This window comes from Bufo gargarizans, chromosome 2, assembly GCF_014858855.1.
Source record: "Bufo gargarizans isolate SCDJY-AF-19 chromosome 2, ASM1485885v1, whole genome shotgun sequence".
Classification (NCBI taxonomy): domain Eukaryota; kingdom Metazoa; phylum Chordata; class Amphibia; order Anura; family Bufonidae; genus Bufo; species Bufo gargarizans.
In genome coordinates, this window is record NC_058081.1 from 563,521,717 (window position 1) to 563,538,104 (window position 16,388).

Below are 16,388 nucleotides of genomic sequence, written 5' to 3' on the forward strand. Positions count from 1 at the left end.
ATTCTGAAGCTTCTATTCTTATGACTCTATGCTGTGCCATTCCTGTATTATTCCTGCTAGAAGGTGACAAATAAATTGCCAGGTGTTGTTGGATGTTACCAGTAGCAGGTCTGTCTGACTCTGTCCAATCAGTGTCAGACTGTGCAGGGACACACACCCAACTGGTAACACCCATCAGTACCTTCAGGCCTCTTTCACACGAGTGTGTTCAGATAAGGTCCGGATGCGTTGCGGCAAAGCCGCGCGAGTAGGTACCCAATTGCAGTCAGTTTTGATTGCATTCCGTTGTTCAGTTTTTATCGCGCTGGTGCAATGTGTTTTGCACGCGCGTGATAAAAAACTGAATGTGGTGCACAGACACAAACTTCTTCACAGAAGTTCAAGTTTGGGTTCAAGGTTGTGTAGATTGTATTATTTCCCCTTATAACATGGTTATAAGGGAAAATAATAGCATTCTGAATACAGAATGCATAGTACAATAGGGCTGGAGGGGTTAAAAAAAAAGAAAAAATAATTTAACTCACCTTAATCCACTTGTTCACGCAGGCAGCATCTCTTCTGTCTTCTTCTTTGAGGAATAGGACCTTTGATGACGTCACTGCGCGCATCACATGGTCCAGCACATGATCTTTTACCATGGTGATGGATCATGTGACGGACCATGTGATGAGCGTAGTGACATCATCAAAGGTCCTATTCCTCGAAGAAGAAGACAGAAGAGATGCAAGTGGATTAAGGTACGTTAAATTATTATTATTATTTTTTAACCCCTCCAGCCCTATTGTACTATGCATTCTGTATTAAGAATGCTATTATTTTCCCTTATATTCATGTTATAAGGGAAAATAATAAAGATCGGGTCCCCATCCCGATCGTCTCCTAGCAACCGTGCGTGAAAATCGTACTGCATCTGTACTTGCTTGCGGATGCTTGCGATTTTCACACAGCCCCATTCACTTCTATGGGACCTAAAACGCACAATATAGAACATGCTGCGATTTACACATAATGCAAAAGTGATTGAAAATCACCGCTCATGTGCACAGCCCCATAGAAATTAATTGGTCCGGATTCAGTGCAGGTGCAATGCCTTCATGTCACGCATTGCACCCGCACGGAAAACTCGCTAGTGTGAAAGAGGCCTTACTGCAAGTTTCTGAAAATGTATTCATAAATTTCTAGTAGAAATAACAGAGGAATGGCACAACATAGAGTCATAAGATTAAATCCTCCAGAATTGGTATTACACGAGGAATTAGTAGTTATTACAACAGCCATGTCTAGAGAGGTGACAGGCCTTCTTTAAATACACCAGATCCTGTAGATTTTACTTATAGTGAGGAACAGAAGTATTTGAACACCCTGCGATTTTGCAAGTTCTCCCACTTAGAAATCATGGAGGGGTCTGAAATTCACATTGTAGGTGCATTCTGACTCTGAGAGACAGAATTTAAAGAAAAGTATTTGAACGCCTGAGAAACAGCAAGAATTCTGGCTCTCAAAGACCTGTTACTGTGCCTTTAAAAAGTCCACCTCTACGCCACTCATTAATATAACTTAGTAGCACTTAGTCTACTACCATAAGCAAGACCAAAGAGCTGTCAAAAGACACCAGAGACAAAATTGTGGACCTCCACAAGGCTGGAAAGGGCTACGGGGCAATTGCCAAGCAGCTTGGTGAAAGTAGATCAACTGTTGGAGCAATTGTTAGAAAATGGATGAGGCTAAAGACGACTGTCAGTCTCCCTCGCACCGGGGCTCCATGCAAGATTTCACCTCGTGGGGTATCACTGATGATAAGAAAGGTGAGGAATCAGCCCAGAACTACAAGGGAGGAGCTGGTTAATGACATAAAAAAAGCTGGGACCACAGGTTCAAAGGTCACTGTCGGTAGACCACTACGCCGTCATGGTTTCAAATCATGCATTGCACGGAAGGTTCCCCTGCTCAAGTCATCACATGTCCATGCCCGTCTGAAGTTTGGCAATGACCATCTGGATGATCCAGAGGAGGCATGGGAGAAAGTCATGTGGTCAGATGAGACCAAAGTAGAACTTTTTGGTCTAAACTTCACAAGTTGTGTTTGAAGGAAAAAGAAGGATGAGTTGCATCCCAAGAACACCATCCCTACTGTGAAGCATGGGGGTGGTAACATCAAGTGAGGCCGTACTGTGACGTTAGTTTAGGGGAGGCCGGCATAATAGGTTTTGGCGTGAGGGGGCGGCAGTGTAGGGGTTAATGTTTTGAGGAGTATGGGGGTGGAGTGTAGAGGGGGCTGGTTAGGGGGTTTATATTAAGAGGAGGTTACTAGAGCCATTTTAGTTTGGAAATTAAAAAGAAAAGAACTTACACGATGCAGGCGGTGGAGGCTCTGATCCAGCAGTTGCGGGCAGCGACGGAGGCTCGGGGACCCGAATGGCTGCAGGAGCAGGTGTCTGGCTTGCTGCAGGGGGCGGCGGTGAGTACAGTCAGCTCACCGCCACTTACTAGACGGCCGCGGCGGGTGCGCCCGCCGGCGTGCCTTAGTCCTGACGTGGCCCCCAGGGCTCGGCGCCGGGTGCGGAGCCCCTCCGGGGACCCTCCGCTGAGGGAGATTGGCAGAGTGCCGGTGGCCAATTCCTCCCAGCGCCAATCCCTCCCCGTCTTCATAAGTGTGAAGCGTGGATTCCAGACCAGGACCGGCGGGTGCCCCCAGTTTGGGGGAGGCCACTCGGCGGGGAAACGAGGTGGCGGCCGTAGCTGTGCGCGGGGAGATGGCGGAGGCACACAGGCCACAGGAGACGCGCGGGCAGCATGGCGGAGGCTCCGCCCACCGTGGAAGGGAGGACGAGCGATGGCCTGTCCAGAACGCATCCAGCAGGGCTGATGCTGGGATGTCAGAGTCGCATGGAGAAGTGCCTCTGGGGCTGGGAGGTGAAGATGGTGCACCAAAACGATCATCAGGAGGTAGGATCATCAGCTGCGGGGTTCATAGCCCGGCAGCTAGATGAGGCTAACTGGGGTACTGTTAATGCATGGACGAGCTGCCCAGGGGGGGTTAGGGGGCCACAAGGGGACCTGGGTAGGGGCTTGGGTAAGCTTTTTCATAGTTTGGCGGGGTGGGTGTCGGGTTTTGGGGCCCCAGGTGTTTCCCCAGTACCGGCATGGGGGATGGGTGCTGGGGTTAGCAGGGGCTGGCAGTGTTGCGAGTAAGGCATGCGACTCGGTGTCAGTGCAGACGCAGGTCGGGGGGGAAGAGGATAGACCAAAGGTGGACGACGTGGAAAGGCGTACGTTTGCTTTGAGGGACCGTTGGGGGCACATTTGAAACATGAGGTGCGAGAATGGATTTGGAGGGGGGAGTATGTAGAAATTTTGTCCTTGCTCCCCCTGGAGAGGTTTAATTTAGACAAGGAAAAAAAGGAGGAAGAGAAAAAACATAGGTTTCGTCTAATTCCGCGTACTTTTTCTAATTGGCTCCAGGCATTCGCTATTTTTCCAGTGTGATAGGGGAGAAGAAGCCGGAGTGCTGTTCGGCTCTTTTTTGTTATATGGATGCGATTGGGGAGGCGTTCCGGGTGTATGGAGGGAATGGCTGGCTGCGATACGACGAGCAGTTTCCGACAGAGGATGGCGGTGCGAAGTAACATAAGATGGGATCATAAGGATATCGGGTTATGGATGCGGGAGATGGCTCCGGTGGCTTCAGCAAAAGGGCTATGCTTCCTCTTTAACGAGGGTAACTACAGATTCGGGGCAAAATGTAGGTTTAAACACGAGTGTTCGGCTTGCGGCGGTACTCATGGATTCAACCGTTGTTTTAGAGGGAGCAGGCAAAAAGGAGGGGACGCCGCTGGAAAAGGGTCGACTCTGGTATGGGAGGAAAAGATGGGGCCCTACCTAAGTAGATACTCCAATCAGGGGGTGGCGGAATTTTTGAGGGATGGTTTTACTAAGGTTTTTTGTATTACTACGGCACCGTTGCCGGTTGCTATGGGGCGAAAAAAAATCTGCGTTCGGCAATTGAACATCCGGAGGTGGTATCGGAAAAATTGGCAAAGGGGGTATGAATGGCTCCTTTTAGAGCCACCTTTGGCCAATTTGAGAGTATCACCTTTGGGGATTGGACCAAAGAAGGAGCCGAAAAAGTTTTGACTCATTCATCATTTGTCCTATCCTAAGGGTGCATCGGTCAATGAGGGTATCGATCCGGGAACTCTGTTCGGTGGTGTACACTTCATTTGATGCGGCTGTGGAGTGGGTGCGTAAGTTGGGGGTGGGGGCATTGTTAGCGAAAACTGATATTGAGGCAGCATTCCGTCTTCTCCCAATTAATCTGGACAGTTTGCATTTGTTGGGTTGTTATTGGCAGGGGAGTTATTTCGTGGACAGGTGCTTACCAATGGGGTGTTCGGTGTCGTGCGCATACTTTGAAGCATTTAGTTTGTTTTTTGAGTGGGTCGGAGTGGATGTTTCTGGTTGTTCAGCCATTATTCATTACTTGGATTATTTTCTTTGTTTGGGCCCGGCGGGGTCCCGGGTTTGCTCGCTGAGCACCTTGGAATCAGTTTTTGGTTTGTTCAGGGTGCCATTAGCGGTTGAAAAAACGGTCGGTCCCACTACGGAGTTGAGTTTTCTGGGTGTAGTCATTAACACAGAAAGGATGGAATGTCGATTGCCTGAGGAAAAGGTACAGGATCTGCGGATGGTGGTGGACCGCGCAAGGAAGGCGCCCAAGATCAGATTGAAGGATTTGCAGTCATTGCTGGGAAAACTCAACTTCGCGTGTCGGATTTTGCCAATTGGGAGGATTATTTGTCAACGTTTAGTGGGGGCTACGGCGGGTATGACGACCCCGCATCATTTTATTAGGTTGGTGAGAGAATTGAAAGGGGAGGGTGGGCAGAATTTCTACAGCACTTTAATGTAGGACTTTGGTTTTGGGTGCAGCTGTGGATAAATTTGATTTTGAGTTGTTTTCGGACGCGGTGGGGCTCTCTGGCTTCGGGGTGTACTGTCATGGACAATTGTGTGCGGATAGGTGGCCAGAGGCCTGGGTAGAGAGGGGATGGGTTCGGAACTTGGCACTGTTAGAGCTTTTTCCAATTGTGCTGGCGGCAATGGTGTTGTGGGGGATCGATTTAGAGATTAAAAATCTGTTTTCATTGTGATAATCTGGGGGTAGTGCAGGCCATTAATAGTATGATTGCGTCTGCGTCGTCGCCGCCCGTTGTTTCGTTTGTTACAGCATTTAGTTTTGGTCTGTTTGTTGCTGAATGCTTGGGTGGTGGCGGTACATGTGCCGGGAGTGTTTAATGGTATTGCGGATGCCCTTTCTCGTTCGCAGTGGGAGTGGTTTTGGCAGTTGGTGCCGGGAGCAGATATTGAGGGATTGGAATGCCCAGAGTCCATGTGGGAGCTGTTGGAGGTACCATAGACAGATTTCTGCAGGATTCAATGAGTACCGGGACGTGGGTGGCTTACAGTAAAATGTGCGGTGAGTGGCTGCGGTGGTGTGAGGAGTTGGGCGCTCATGAGAACGAGGGGGATATCCAGTTATTATTGTTCCTGTGCCATGTGAAGGAGCTTGGCTGGTCTGTGGCGAAACTGAATAAGTGGATTACGGGGGTTTCTTTCGGTTTCAAATTCAGGGGTTGGCAAGATGTGACAAAAACGTTTTTAGTAAGACAGGTGTTGAGGTGTTGGCGGTGTGGGAAGAAGGCCGAGGACAGAAGGAGGTCAGTCTCTTTTAAATTGTTACTAAAGTTGGGTTCGCAATTGGATTTGGTTTGTCGTTCATGTTGGGAGGTGAGGCTGTTTAGGGTAGAATTTTCCCTAGCGTTTTTTCGGTTAGGGGAGTTTGTATGCAACAGCGTGCAGGCTATTGGTGGGGGGTTATTGAGGGAGGACATTGTTCTTTCAAGGGACAGGGTGGTAATTAAGATTCACAGGTCAAAAACAGATAAAGAAGGTAAAGGTAGTTATGTTCGGCTGTTTGAGGTGCCTGGTTGTTCCCTTTTTCCGGTTCAGTGTTTGTGGGAGTATGGCTTGGGTGGTGTGGCAGCGGTGGGTCCATTATTGAGACATAAGGATGAGTCGTATTTATCTTGTTACCAGTTTTTAGCGGTGTTTAAGCGTTGTTTACACAAGCTGGGTATTGCAGAGGATTTTACAGGGCACTCGTTCAGGATAGGAGCTGTTATGGAGGCGGCTTGGTCAGGCATGAGTGAGGAAGTGATAAAAAGAAATGGTAGATGGGAATGAGTTAGGTTCAGGTCCTATATTCGGGTGGGATTGTTGTAAAAGTAATGCGGTTTGATGTGTTTCTGTGTTTGCTTTGTCGTATTTTTCAGGTTCGAGTCCAGCGTTGGTTTGGATACTTGGGCACTCCTTTGTGTTTTGGGGCGCTTTGAGGGTGGATGTTTGTCCTAAGTGTCAGCAGTTGGTGTTCGGTAGGGACGTTGCGGTTGTTCAGTGGATTAGGGTGAGAGGTATGTTGTGGGAGTAGGTTTTGAGGGAAGTTCATCGTTATGTTTGGTTGGTTAGGTCCCTGATTGTGTTGGTACTTCACGTGGGGGGGAACGATTTAGGTGTTAGGCCAGTGAGAGAGCTACTATGGGACATGAATTTTGATTTGTTGCGTTTATGGTCGTTATTCCCGTGCATGGTGACGGTATGGTCTGACATTGTGCCTTGCCGAGTGTGGCGTGGGGCACAATCAGTGGAGCGCCTTAATAAGGCAAGGATTAAGGTTAACAGGGTGTTGGGAAAATTTATGGCCAGGAATGGGGCGGTGGCGGTGCGGCATTCTGAATTGGAGCCGGGTGTGGGGGCATTTTGGAGAGCGGATGGTGTACATCTAAATGCTGTGGGTATTGACTTGTGGTCTTTGGGGCTTCAAGGAGGAATTGAGAGAGCACTTGTGTTGTGGAGGAACGCGCAATCCTGAGGGAGGTTTGTCAGGTTGCGCGTTGTTGGCGGTGGGAGGTCCTCGAAGTTGGTGGTACGGATGCTTCGAGAGAATGGGAGGGCCTCAATGGTGGGACTGGACTCCCATGGTTGGACAGTTGGCTCGTGTGAAAGGCGTCCGTCAGTTGGTCTCCGAGCCGGTGCTTTACGGCTGGAGGCAAGATGGATGTCCCAGTTTGGGGAGTTGTGTTAAACAAATTTGGGGCTTCAAGGACCCCCCTCGTCAGGGCTAAAACATTGTTGTTATGTTATTTATGGTTATTGTATGTATTTTATTAATAAACGGCTGCTGTGGCCATTTAAATCCGAATTTGATCTCAGTGTTTTTATTTACTGAGTCTAGAGGAATAAAGTAGGCTAGAGCAAGTGAGTGAGGCCCCGAGAGAATAGCCAATAACCTACTCATGCTTTAGGGGTGCTTTTCTGCAAAGGGGAAAGGACGACTGCACTGCATTAAGGAGAGGATGAATAGGCCCATTTATTGTGAGATTTTGAGCAACAACCTCCTTCCCTCAGCCATAGGATTGAAGATGGGTCGTGGCTGTGTCTTCCAACATGACAACGACCCGAAGCACACAGCCAGGATAACCAAGGAGTGGCTCCGTAAGAAGCATGTCAAGGTTCTGGAGTGGCCTAGCCTGTCTCCAGAACTAAATCCAATAGAACATCTTTGGAGGGAGATGAAACTCTGTGTTGCTCAGCGACAGCCACGAACCCTGACAGATCTAGAGGAGATCTGTGTGGAGGAGTGGGACGAAATCCCTGTTGCAGTGTGTGAAAACCTCGTCAAGAACTACAGGAAACATTTGACCTCTGTAATTGCAAACAAAGGCTTCTGTACCAAATATTAACACAGATTTTCTCAGGTGTTCAAATACTTATGTTCAGCAGTGCAAGACAAATAAATTCTTTAAAAATCATGCAATGTGACCTTTTTAAAAAAAAAATATTATTCTGTGTCTCGGAGTTGGAATGCACCTACAATGTGAATTTCAGACCCCTCCATGATTTCTAAGTGGGAAATCGCAGGGTGTTCAAATAATTCAGTTCCTCACTGTATTTTTCATGCCCCTTCTCTGTGTATTTGCTGTGTATAATGTACTTTCTCCATCCATAATGAACGAGTGGCCATTTCATTTTGAAATTCAAATTAGTAAAAGAAATGGATCAATGTTCACTTTATTGCCATAGACAAAATACAGGCAGATGTGATGGATAGTGATGGACGAACATCGCCGGGACGATTCACAAACGCGCGTTTGCAATCGAATATTCGTGATCCATGTGTTCGTGGTGGGCCCCATTAATTTTATTGGCAGGTGAACCTGAAAAAACTTCAGGTCATATTTGCAGCCACCAAATACTTATTAGAGGTGCACAAATAGTCCCACAACATGGACAGTGACATACCAGAGGGGGATCAATGGTAAAAATTCTCACAAAAAAATATGTATTTTAACCAGGGGCCATTTTTTATACGTCTTAAAGGGAAATTCTCAAAAATGTGCCATGCTGGAGCCTAGAAAATTTTTATTTTAGGCCACGGGAGTACAGGCCCCCAAAATTAGGCATTCACCTTACAGAAAAGAACAAGTGATTATGTTGATGGAGGTTCATTAGGCAGTCACTGAATAACAATTTAACTGTAGGCCAGTGGAGTACAAGCCCCAAAAATTTGGCATTCACCTGACAGAAAAGAACAAGTGATTATGTGGCTGGAGGTATATTAGATGGTCACTGGATAACTATTTTACTGTATGCCAGTACAGGCCCCGAAAATTAGACAGTCACCTGACAGAAAAAAACAAGAGATTATGTGGCTGGAGGTACATTAGGCGGTCACCAATTTTACTGTAGGCCACTGGAGTACAGGCCCCAAAGATTAGGCATTCAATTGACAGAACAAGTGATTATGTGGCTGGAGGCAGTGTCGGACTGGGGTGCCTAGGGCCCCCCCAGTAAAATGTATTTTGGAGGCCTATCATACAGATGCATTCAAATATTATCTGCTCCCAGATGATTGAATATGGGGGTGCCTGCATCTATGAGAAGGTAGGCCCTGGGGAGAAGAGGACACTGGCTAGCTTTCCTCTATACCTAGAAGTCATCTCAGCTCTGATAGTGTCTATAATGATAAACTGGGGAGTTTCTTTAAGAATCTAACAAGTTTTTTTTATATGAACACAGGGTGGTTGAAGTTCTGTACATTAAATATATGTATGTAGTGCAGTAATTCTACTTTGATATATTCCACTTCTGCCGGGGGTGAAAGACTAGGGGCCCACTGGGGGATTCACCTGTACCCCTGTGGGCCAGTCCAATCCTGGCTAGAGGTATATTAGACGGTCACTGGATAACAATTTTACTGTAGGCCAGTACAGGCCCAAAAAATTAGGCATTCACCTGACAGAAAAGAACAAGTGATTATGTGGCTGGAGGTACACTGAATAACAATTTTATTGTAGGCCAGTGGAGTACAGGCACCAAAAATAAGGCATTCACCTGACAGGAAAAAAACTAGTGATTATGTGGCTGGAGGTATATTAGACGGTCACTGGATAACAATTTTACTGTAGGCCACTGGAGTAGAGGCCCCAAAAATTTGGCATTCATCTGACAGAAAAGGCCTTTTATGCCGCTGTATATGCATAATACAAGGACCATTCTTTGTTCTGGGTGGTGGCAGATATGTGTGGGCTGGCATGAGGAAATTCAATTACATGTGGTCATCACAGGTGTTGAATTTCTCTGAGATCCATGCCTCATTTATTTTTAGAAATGTGAGATAGTCCACACTGTCGTGAGCTAGGCGAGTGCACTTATCGGTCACGAGCCCCCCTGCTGTGCTTAACGTCCTTTCTGATAGGAAACTCGACGAGGGTAAGTCAAGAGTTCCATGTCAAATTGTGCCAGCTCTGGTCACAGGTCAAGCCTGCACACCCAGTAGTCCAGGGGTTCGTCGCTTCTCAGAGCGTCAACATCGTCTGTTAACCCGATGTAGTCGGACACCTGTTGGTCTAGGTGTTTCCTGAGGCTGTATCCGGAGGGCGGCTGTCGATGGGCTGGCTGCAAGAATGATCTCATATCCGAAGTGACCAACACAGCTTCAAACCACGCTCTTCTTGCAGGCGCGGTAGGATTGGTACCGGCACCTGGTTCACTGTGGGTGGAAATTCCTCTGCCAGCGACCACAACAGCAGAATGCAGCATCTCTCACAGCAAGGCCTGGAAATGCTGCATTCTGACAGCCCTATGTGATGATGGTAACATGTCCCCCATTTTGTGTTTGTACCGGGGGTCTAAGTACGTTGCCACCCAGTACTGGTCCTTGCCCTTTATGCCGTATATACAGGGGTCCCTTTTCAAACATTGGAGCATAAAGGTCTCCATTTGCATTAAATTGGAAGTGGTGGACCGCCCTGACTCCTGCTCATCGCCCAGGAGAATGTGGTCCTTGGTCTCCTCCCCCCAAGCCACAGACAAAACCAGGGATCCCCGAAAAGTTTAAAGGCCCCAACCATCCTCCTCCTCCTCCTCTTCAGACTCTTGCTGACTTGTCTCAGATGGAGTAGCCCCCCCTGGGAATTCATTCAGCATTGCAACTTCCTTATCTTCCAGCTCCTGCTCCTTAACAGCTTGATCAACACAACACAATACACGCTCCAGAAAGAAAGTGTAAGGTATGATGTCACTGATGGTGCCCTGGCTGCGACTAACCAGTTTGGTGATCTCATTTCTGCATGCGTTGCACATAAGCAGCCACTGGCGCGGTGAAAAGAAACCAGGCTCCCCAGAACCTGTCCTGCTGCAGAGTTTGTACAGGTAGTTGTTAACGGCACATTGATCCTGGAGAAGCCTATCAAACATATACAAGGTGGAGTTCCAGCGCGTCGGGCTGTCACAAATCAGACGTCTGACGGGAGGGTGGTGTCGCCGCTGAATGTCAGCAAGGCGAGCCGTGGCCGTGTAAGTTCTTCTAAAATGGCCAGAGATTTTCCTGGCCTGGCGCAAGACGTCCTGGAAACCCGGGGTATTTGGCAATGAATCGCTGCATGACTAAGTTCAAGACGTGTGCCATGCATGGTACGTGTGTCATTTTGCCCTGTTTTAGTGCTCTCAGCAGATTGGCACCGTTGTCGCACACCGCTTTACCAACTGTCAAATTGATCGGCCTGTGACCGCGGAGCTGAAAGCAGTGCAGGACCTGTGTGGCTCTTGGCTTCCAGGCACAACAGCTGCAACACAGCATGGCAACGTCTCACCTGGCAAGTCGAATAGGTTCTGGCCAACTTGGGGGGTGCAGCGGAACCAGTGGAAAAGGAGTAGTCAGCTGAGGAGGAGATGGAGGATGGAGTAGGAGGAAGAGAAGAAGATTCAGGCCTGCATGTAATCTGTGGCGGTAACACCAAATCCACACGGGTGCATCGGGTTACATGCTTGACGGCCGTCAGAAAGTTCACCCAGTGGGCAGTAAAAGTTATGTACCTTCCCTGCCCGTGTTGGCTAGACCACGTGTCTGTGGTCAGATGTATATTGCAACCTACACTGTGTGCTAGATATATATTCACTTGCCACTGAACGTGGCCATATAGCTCCTGGGATGCCATTCTGGGAGAAATATTTCCTTCCAGGGACTTTCCATTGCAGTGTGCCAATGGCAACAAATTTTCAAAAGGCCTCCAAGTCCACCAGTTTATATGGCAGTAGTTGGCGGGCTAGCAGTTCCAACAAGCCAGCGGTCAGCCGTTGGGCAAGAGGGTTAATCGGCGTCATCAACTTTTTACGCTCGAACATTTGGACCACGGAAGCCTGCCTTTTGCCAGATGAACGAGACGACGGCATGGTGGAAGGTGGAGTGGAGGACAAATGGGAGGAGAGAGGAGAAGGAGAAGGAGAAAAGGCAGGACATGGAGTCCCGGGAGTGTGGCTTTGTGGGTTCTGACAGCGTTGCTCCCACTGGGCTCGGTGATGGGAGGCCAGATGCCTTCTTAAGGCAGTCGTCCCTAGGTGAGTGTTAGGCTTGCCGCGACTTATGCGTTGACAGCACAGGCAGGGGTTGGCAACACTATTGTCAGCAGCTGACACGTTAAAAAAAGCTCACACTGCGGAGCCATATGCTGGCGTCCTGGGAGCGCAATATGTGACCCTGCATGGTGGATGGCTAGCTCCAAATACATTTGCAGTCCTGTGCACTGCAAGTTCTGCCTGCTTCTACTCCTTTTCCTCCCTATCTGCTGCTCTGTATCTCCCTCTGAACTCCCCTCCTCTTCCTGTCATGTGGGCACCCACGTGACGTACATCGACACGTTATAGTCACCTTCACCACCACTGACATTAGAGATCTCGGAGTAGGCAGCAACAGCGGGAACCACTCTCCTTGGGCTTATCTGGGTACTGTCGTCAGACTGCTGGGTGGTGGCCGTTGCTACCTCCTCTTCCTCATCCGATGCAAAGAATGGCTGCACATCGTTAAGGTCTGGAAATGGATGGGAAAATAATTCCACAGACTTGAGTGGAGGGGCTATGGTGGTGGTGTCTTTGGGGGTACACACAGCAGAGAGTGAATAGGATGCAGATACAGAGGATGAGGAGGGTGCAGAAGTGGAAGGCTGAGTGAGACACTCAACCAACTCTGGTGCGTCCTTTGACGTAATCGCATGCACCTTCTCCAACTTCCCACTTAGGCTCCGGCCTGGGGCACCACCCTTGCGGAATGGCCTGCCTCTTCCTCTGCCTGTCATTTTCAAAATGCCCCTTTGCCAAAGTCCCTAGAGAAGAGCAGTATTTGTGGAAGCAGGTATATTGCAGGCCTCAATCAGTATTTGGTGGAAACAGGTATATTAATCCCCTTAATCAGTATTTTGTGGAAGCAGGTGAATCGCAGGCCTCAATCAATATTTTGTTAAAGCAGGTATATCGCACCCCTCAATCTGTATTTTGTGGAGGCAGATATATCGCACCCCTTAATCAGTATTTTGTAGAAGCACGAATATCAAACCCCTTAATCAGTATTTTGTGGAAGCATGTGTATCGCAGGCCTCAATCAATATTTGGTGGAAGCAGGTATATCAATCCCCTTAATCAGTATTTTGTGGAAGCAGGTGTATTGCAGGCCTCAATCAATATTTGGTGGGAGCAGATATATCACACCGATCAATCAGTATTTTATGAAAGCAGGTATATAAAAGCCCCTCAATCAGTATTTTGTGGAAGCAGGTATATCGCACCCCTCAATCTGTGTTTTGTGGAAGCAGATATATAGAACCCGTTAATCAATATTTGGTGAAAGCAGGTATCTCGCACCCCTCAATCAGTATTTTGTGGAAACATGTATATCGCACCCCTCAATCAGTATTTTGTGGAAGCAGGTATGTCAAATCCCTTAATCAGTATTTTGTGGAAGCAGGTGTATCGCTTGCCTCAATCAATATTTTGTGGAAGCAGGTATGTCAAATCCCTTAATCAGTATTTTGTGGAAGCAGGTGTATCGCTGCCCTCAATCAATATTTGGTGGAAGCAGGTATATCGATCCCCTAATCAGTATTTTGTGGAAACAGGTATATAAAAACCCCTTAATCAGTATTTTGTGGAAGCAGGTATATTGCATCCCTCAATCTGTATTTTGTGGAAGCAAGTATATAGAACCTATAAATCAATATTTGGTGGAAGCAGGTATATTGCACCCCTCAATTAGTATTTTGTGGAAGCAGGTATATAAAGAAAACCTTAATCAGAATTTTTGGGAAGCAGTTATATTGCACCCCTCAAGCTGTATTTTGTGGAAGCAGGTATATAGAACCCCTTGATCAATATTTGGTGGCAGCAGGTATACCACACCCCTCAATCAGCATTTTGTGAAAGCAGGTATATCAAACCCCTTAATGAGTATTTTGTGTAAGCAGGTATATTGAACCCCTTAATCAGTTTTTTGGGGGGCAACAGGTATATCACACCCATTGCAAATAGTTGTTTCAATAGTGCTTGTACCTCTATATACCTGCGGTATCGCAGCAGAACTGCACACAACTGCTGCACAATACAAATGTACTATAATATATTTTCTATGTTAGAAAGTATATTATAAGTATATCACACCCCTCAGTATATCACACCTATCGATAGCACACCTATACCAGTCCTTAAAAGGACTTTTGTGGCCCTATTAGCTAGCGTTTGGTGTCCCTAACAGTCTGTCCCTGCTCCACAAAGAAACCTCTCCCTACACTGGCAAAACACAGAATGTAAAATGGCTGCCAGATCGGGTTCTGTTATAGGGTGGAGATGAGTCCATGTGCTGAAACGTCTCAATTGGCTGTCCTGTCCCACCTGATGTGTGTGTCATGGGTCAAAGTTGGGCGCAATGCAAAAGAATATGGCGCCGGCGGACATCGCATTATGTTCTCATGTTCGGCGAATCCTACAACCCAGGATATGAGCACTACCTTTTTCCAGACGGCCAACTGATTATTTCGACTGAACGTCAAATAACTATATTTTACAGTTCTTCAGTCCAGTGATTAGTGTTCTGAATATCTCATAAAAGGAATTTCCCACGACACTTCACGATAGGGAAGACTTGACTTGTTCCTTCGGGTTTATCCAACAATCAAGTGTCCAATGGTTACAGCTACTCCTGGGGCTAGTAGTTCCACAAGCAAGCAAGCCTGTTCACTCTTCACTGCCAGTGCCGTTTATCCAGCAATCAAGCCATTGATACTGAATAAACACAATGAACAGTATTAGCACGTCATGACACAAGTTCTGCCTATGGTGAAGTGCCAGGGAAAAGTTATTTTATGACAGGGATATTCAGAACACTAATCACCAGAGAGTGGTAAAATGTAATTTGATTTGAGTATTTGGACTGCATGCTTGTTACCAGCTCTGTTACTAGTGTGTGCACAGTTCATAAGATATTGAGTTCACTTTGAAGGTGAAGCCACATTTAAAGGGTTTATCCAACACCTAAAATGCCTCCTCATATGCCCGGGCCCCTCACACAGATTGTACTTGCCTCGCTCCCCAGCACCCGCATCGCTTTTCATACCTCGTGCAGCTGAAAACATCCAGCATCGGGGGGTGGAGCAGCCAAGAGCAGGCCACGACGGTGATGAGCCTCCCTAGCATCACCCGGTAGCACTGTTACTAGTGTGTGCACTGTTCCTGAGATATTATGTTCGCTTTGAAGGTGAAGCCACATTTAAAGGGGTTATCCAACCCCTAAAATGCCTCCCCATATGCCTGGGCCCTTCACACAGATTTACCTCGCTCCCCTGCACCCGCGTCGCTTCTCATACCGACATGGTCGCTGCTGCATTTCCCTGTCTCATGGATGAAAACATCTGGCGTTGGCGGAGGGCCTGGGGGGGGACAGTCAATAGCAGGCTGCGACGAGAATGGGCCTCCCTAGCATCACCCGCAATGCTATTGAGGCTCGTCCTCATCACCGGCCTGCTATTGGCTACATCCCCCCCACGCCAGATGCAGCTGCGGTCATGCAGGTATAAGAAGCAACGCAGGTGCCGGGGAGCCAGGTAACTACAACCGCTGTGAGGGGCCCGGGAGTATGGGTAGGCATTTTAGGAGTTGGAGAACCCCTTTAAGTTACAGTTATCCATACTAAAATTTGCCAAACAAGCCCTAAGAAACAGCAGCTCCCCATCCACTCTAGTGTTGCACCTGCTTTAGATTTTTTTATTTATTATTATTATTATCTATTATTATTATTATTAGCATTTTTTTATCACCATTTTGAAGTGCCCAGCAGTTATGGTATTTTAATGAAAACATTAATACTGTCTGCAGCACTATTTTTGCCATCAAAAAATACCATGGAATCAAAAGGATAATCAGGATTTATAAAAAAAAACTAATCCATTAGAAACATATCTGGCATAGTTGGCATGGCCTTGTTATGTAATGGAAGTCATGAAACTACTTTGAAAAGTTTTAGAGCATTAACTAAGCATTTTTTAAACTGTTTCATATACCTTCCATTCTGTATAAGTATATACACGTAATCATTCCTGATATCTTACTGCAGAGGTTCACTACTGAAGGACCTTCTTCAATTTCCCTTTTAGATGATTCCCAGAAATGTGCAGTCAATGTACAGTACGTGGTGTGCATTTGTATTCAGCCTCCTGTGCTCTGATACCCCTAAATAAAATCCAATGTGACCAATTGCCTTCAGAAGTCACCTAATTAGTAAATAGAGTCCACCTGTGTGTAATTTATTCTCACTATAGCTACAGCTATTCTGTGATGGCCTCAGAGGTTTGTTAAAGAACATCAGTGATCAAACAGCATCATGAAAACCAAGGAACACACCAGACAGGTCAGGGATAAACTTGTGGAGAAGTGTTAAGAAGGGTTAGGTTATGAAAAAATATCCTAATGTCACAGTGTACTTCACTGTGTCACGTGTTACTGTATGTACT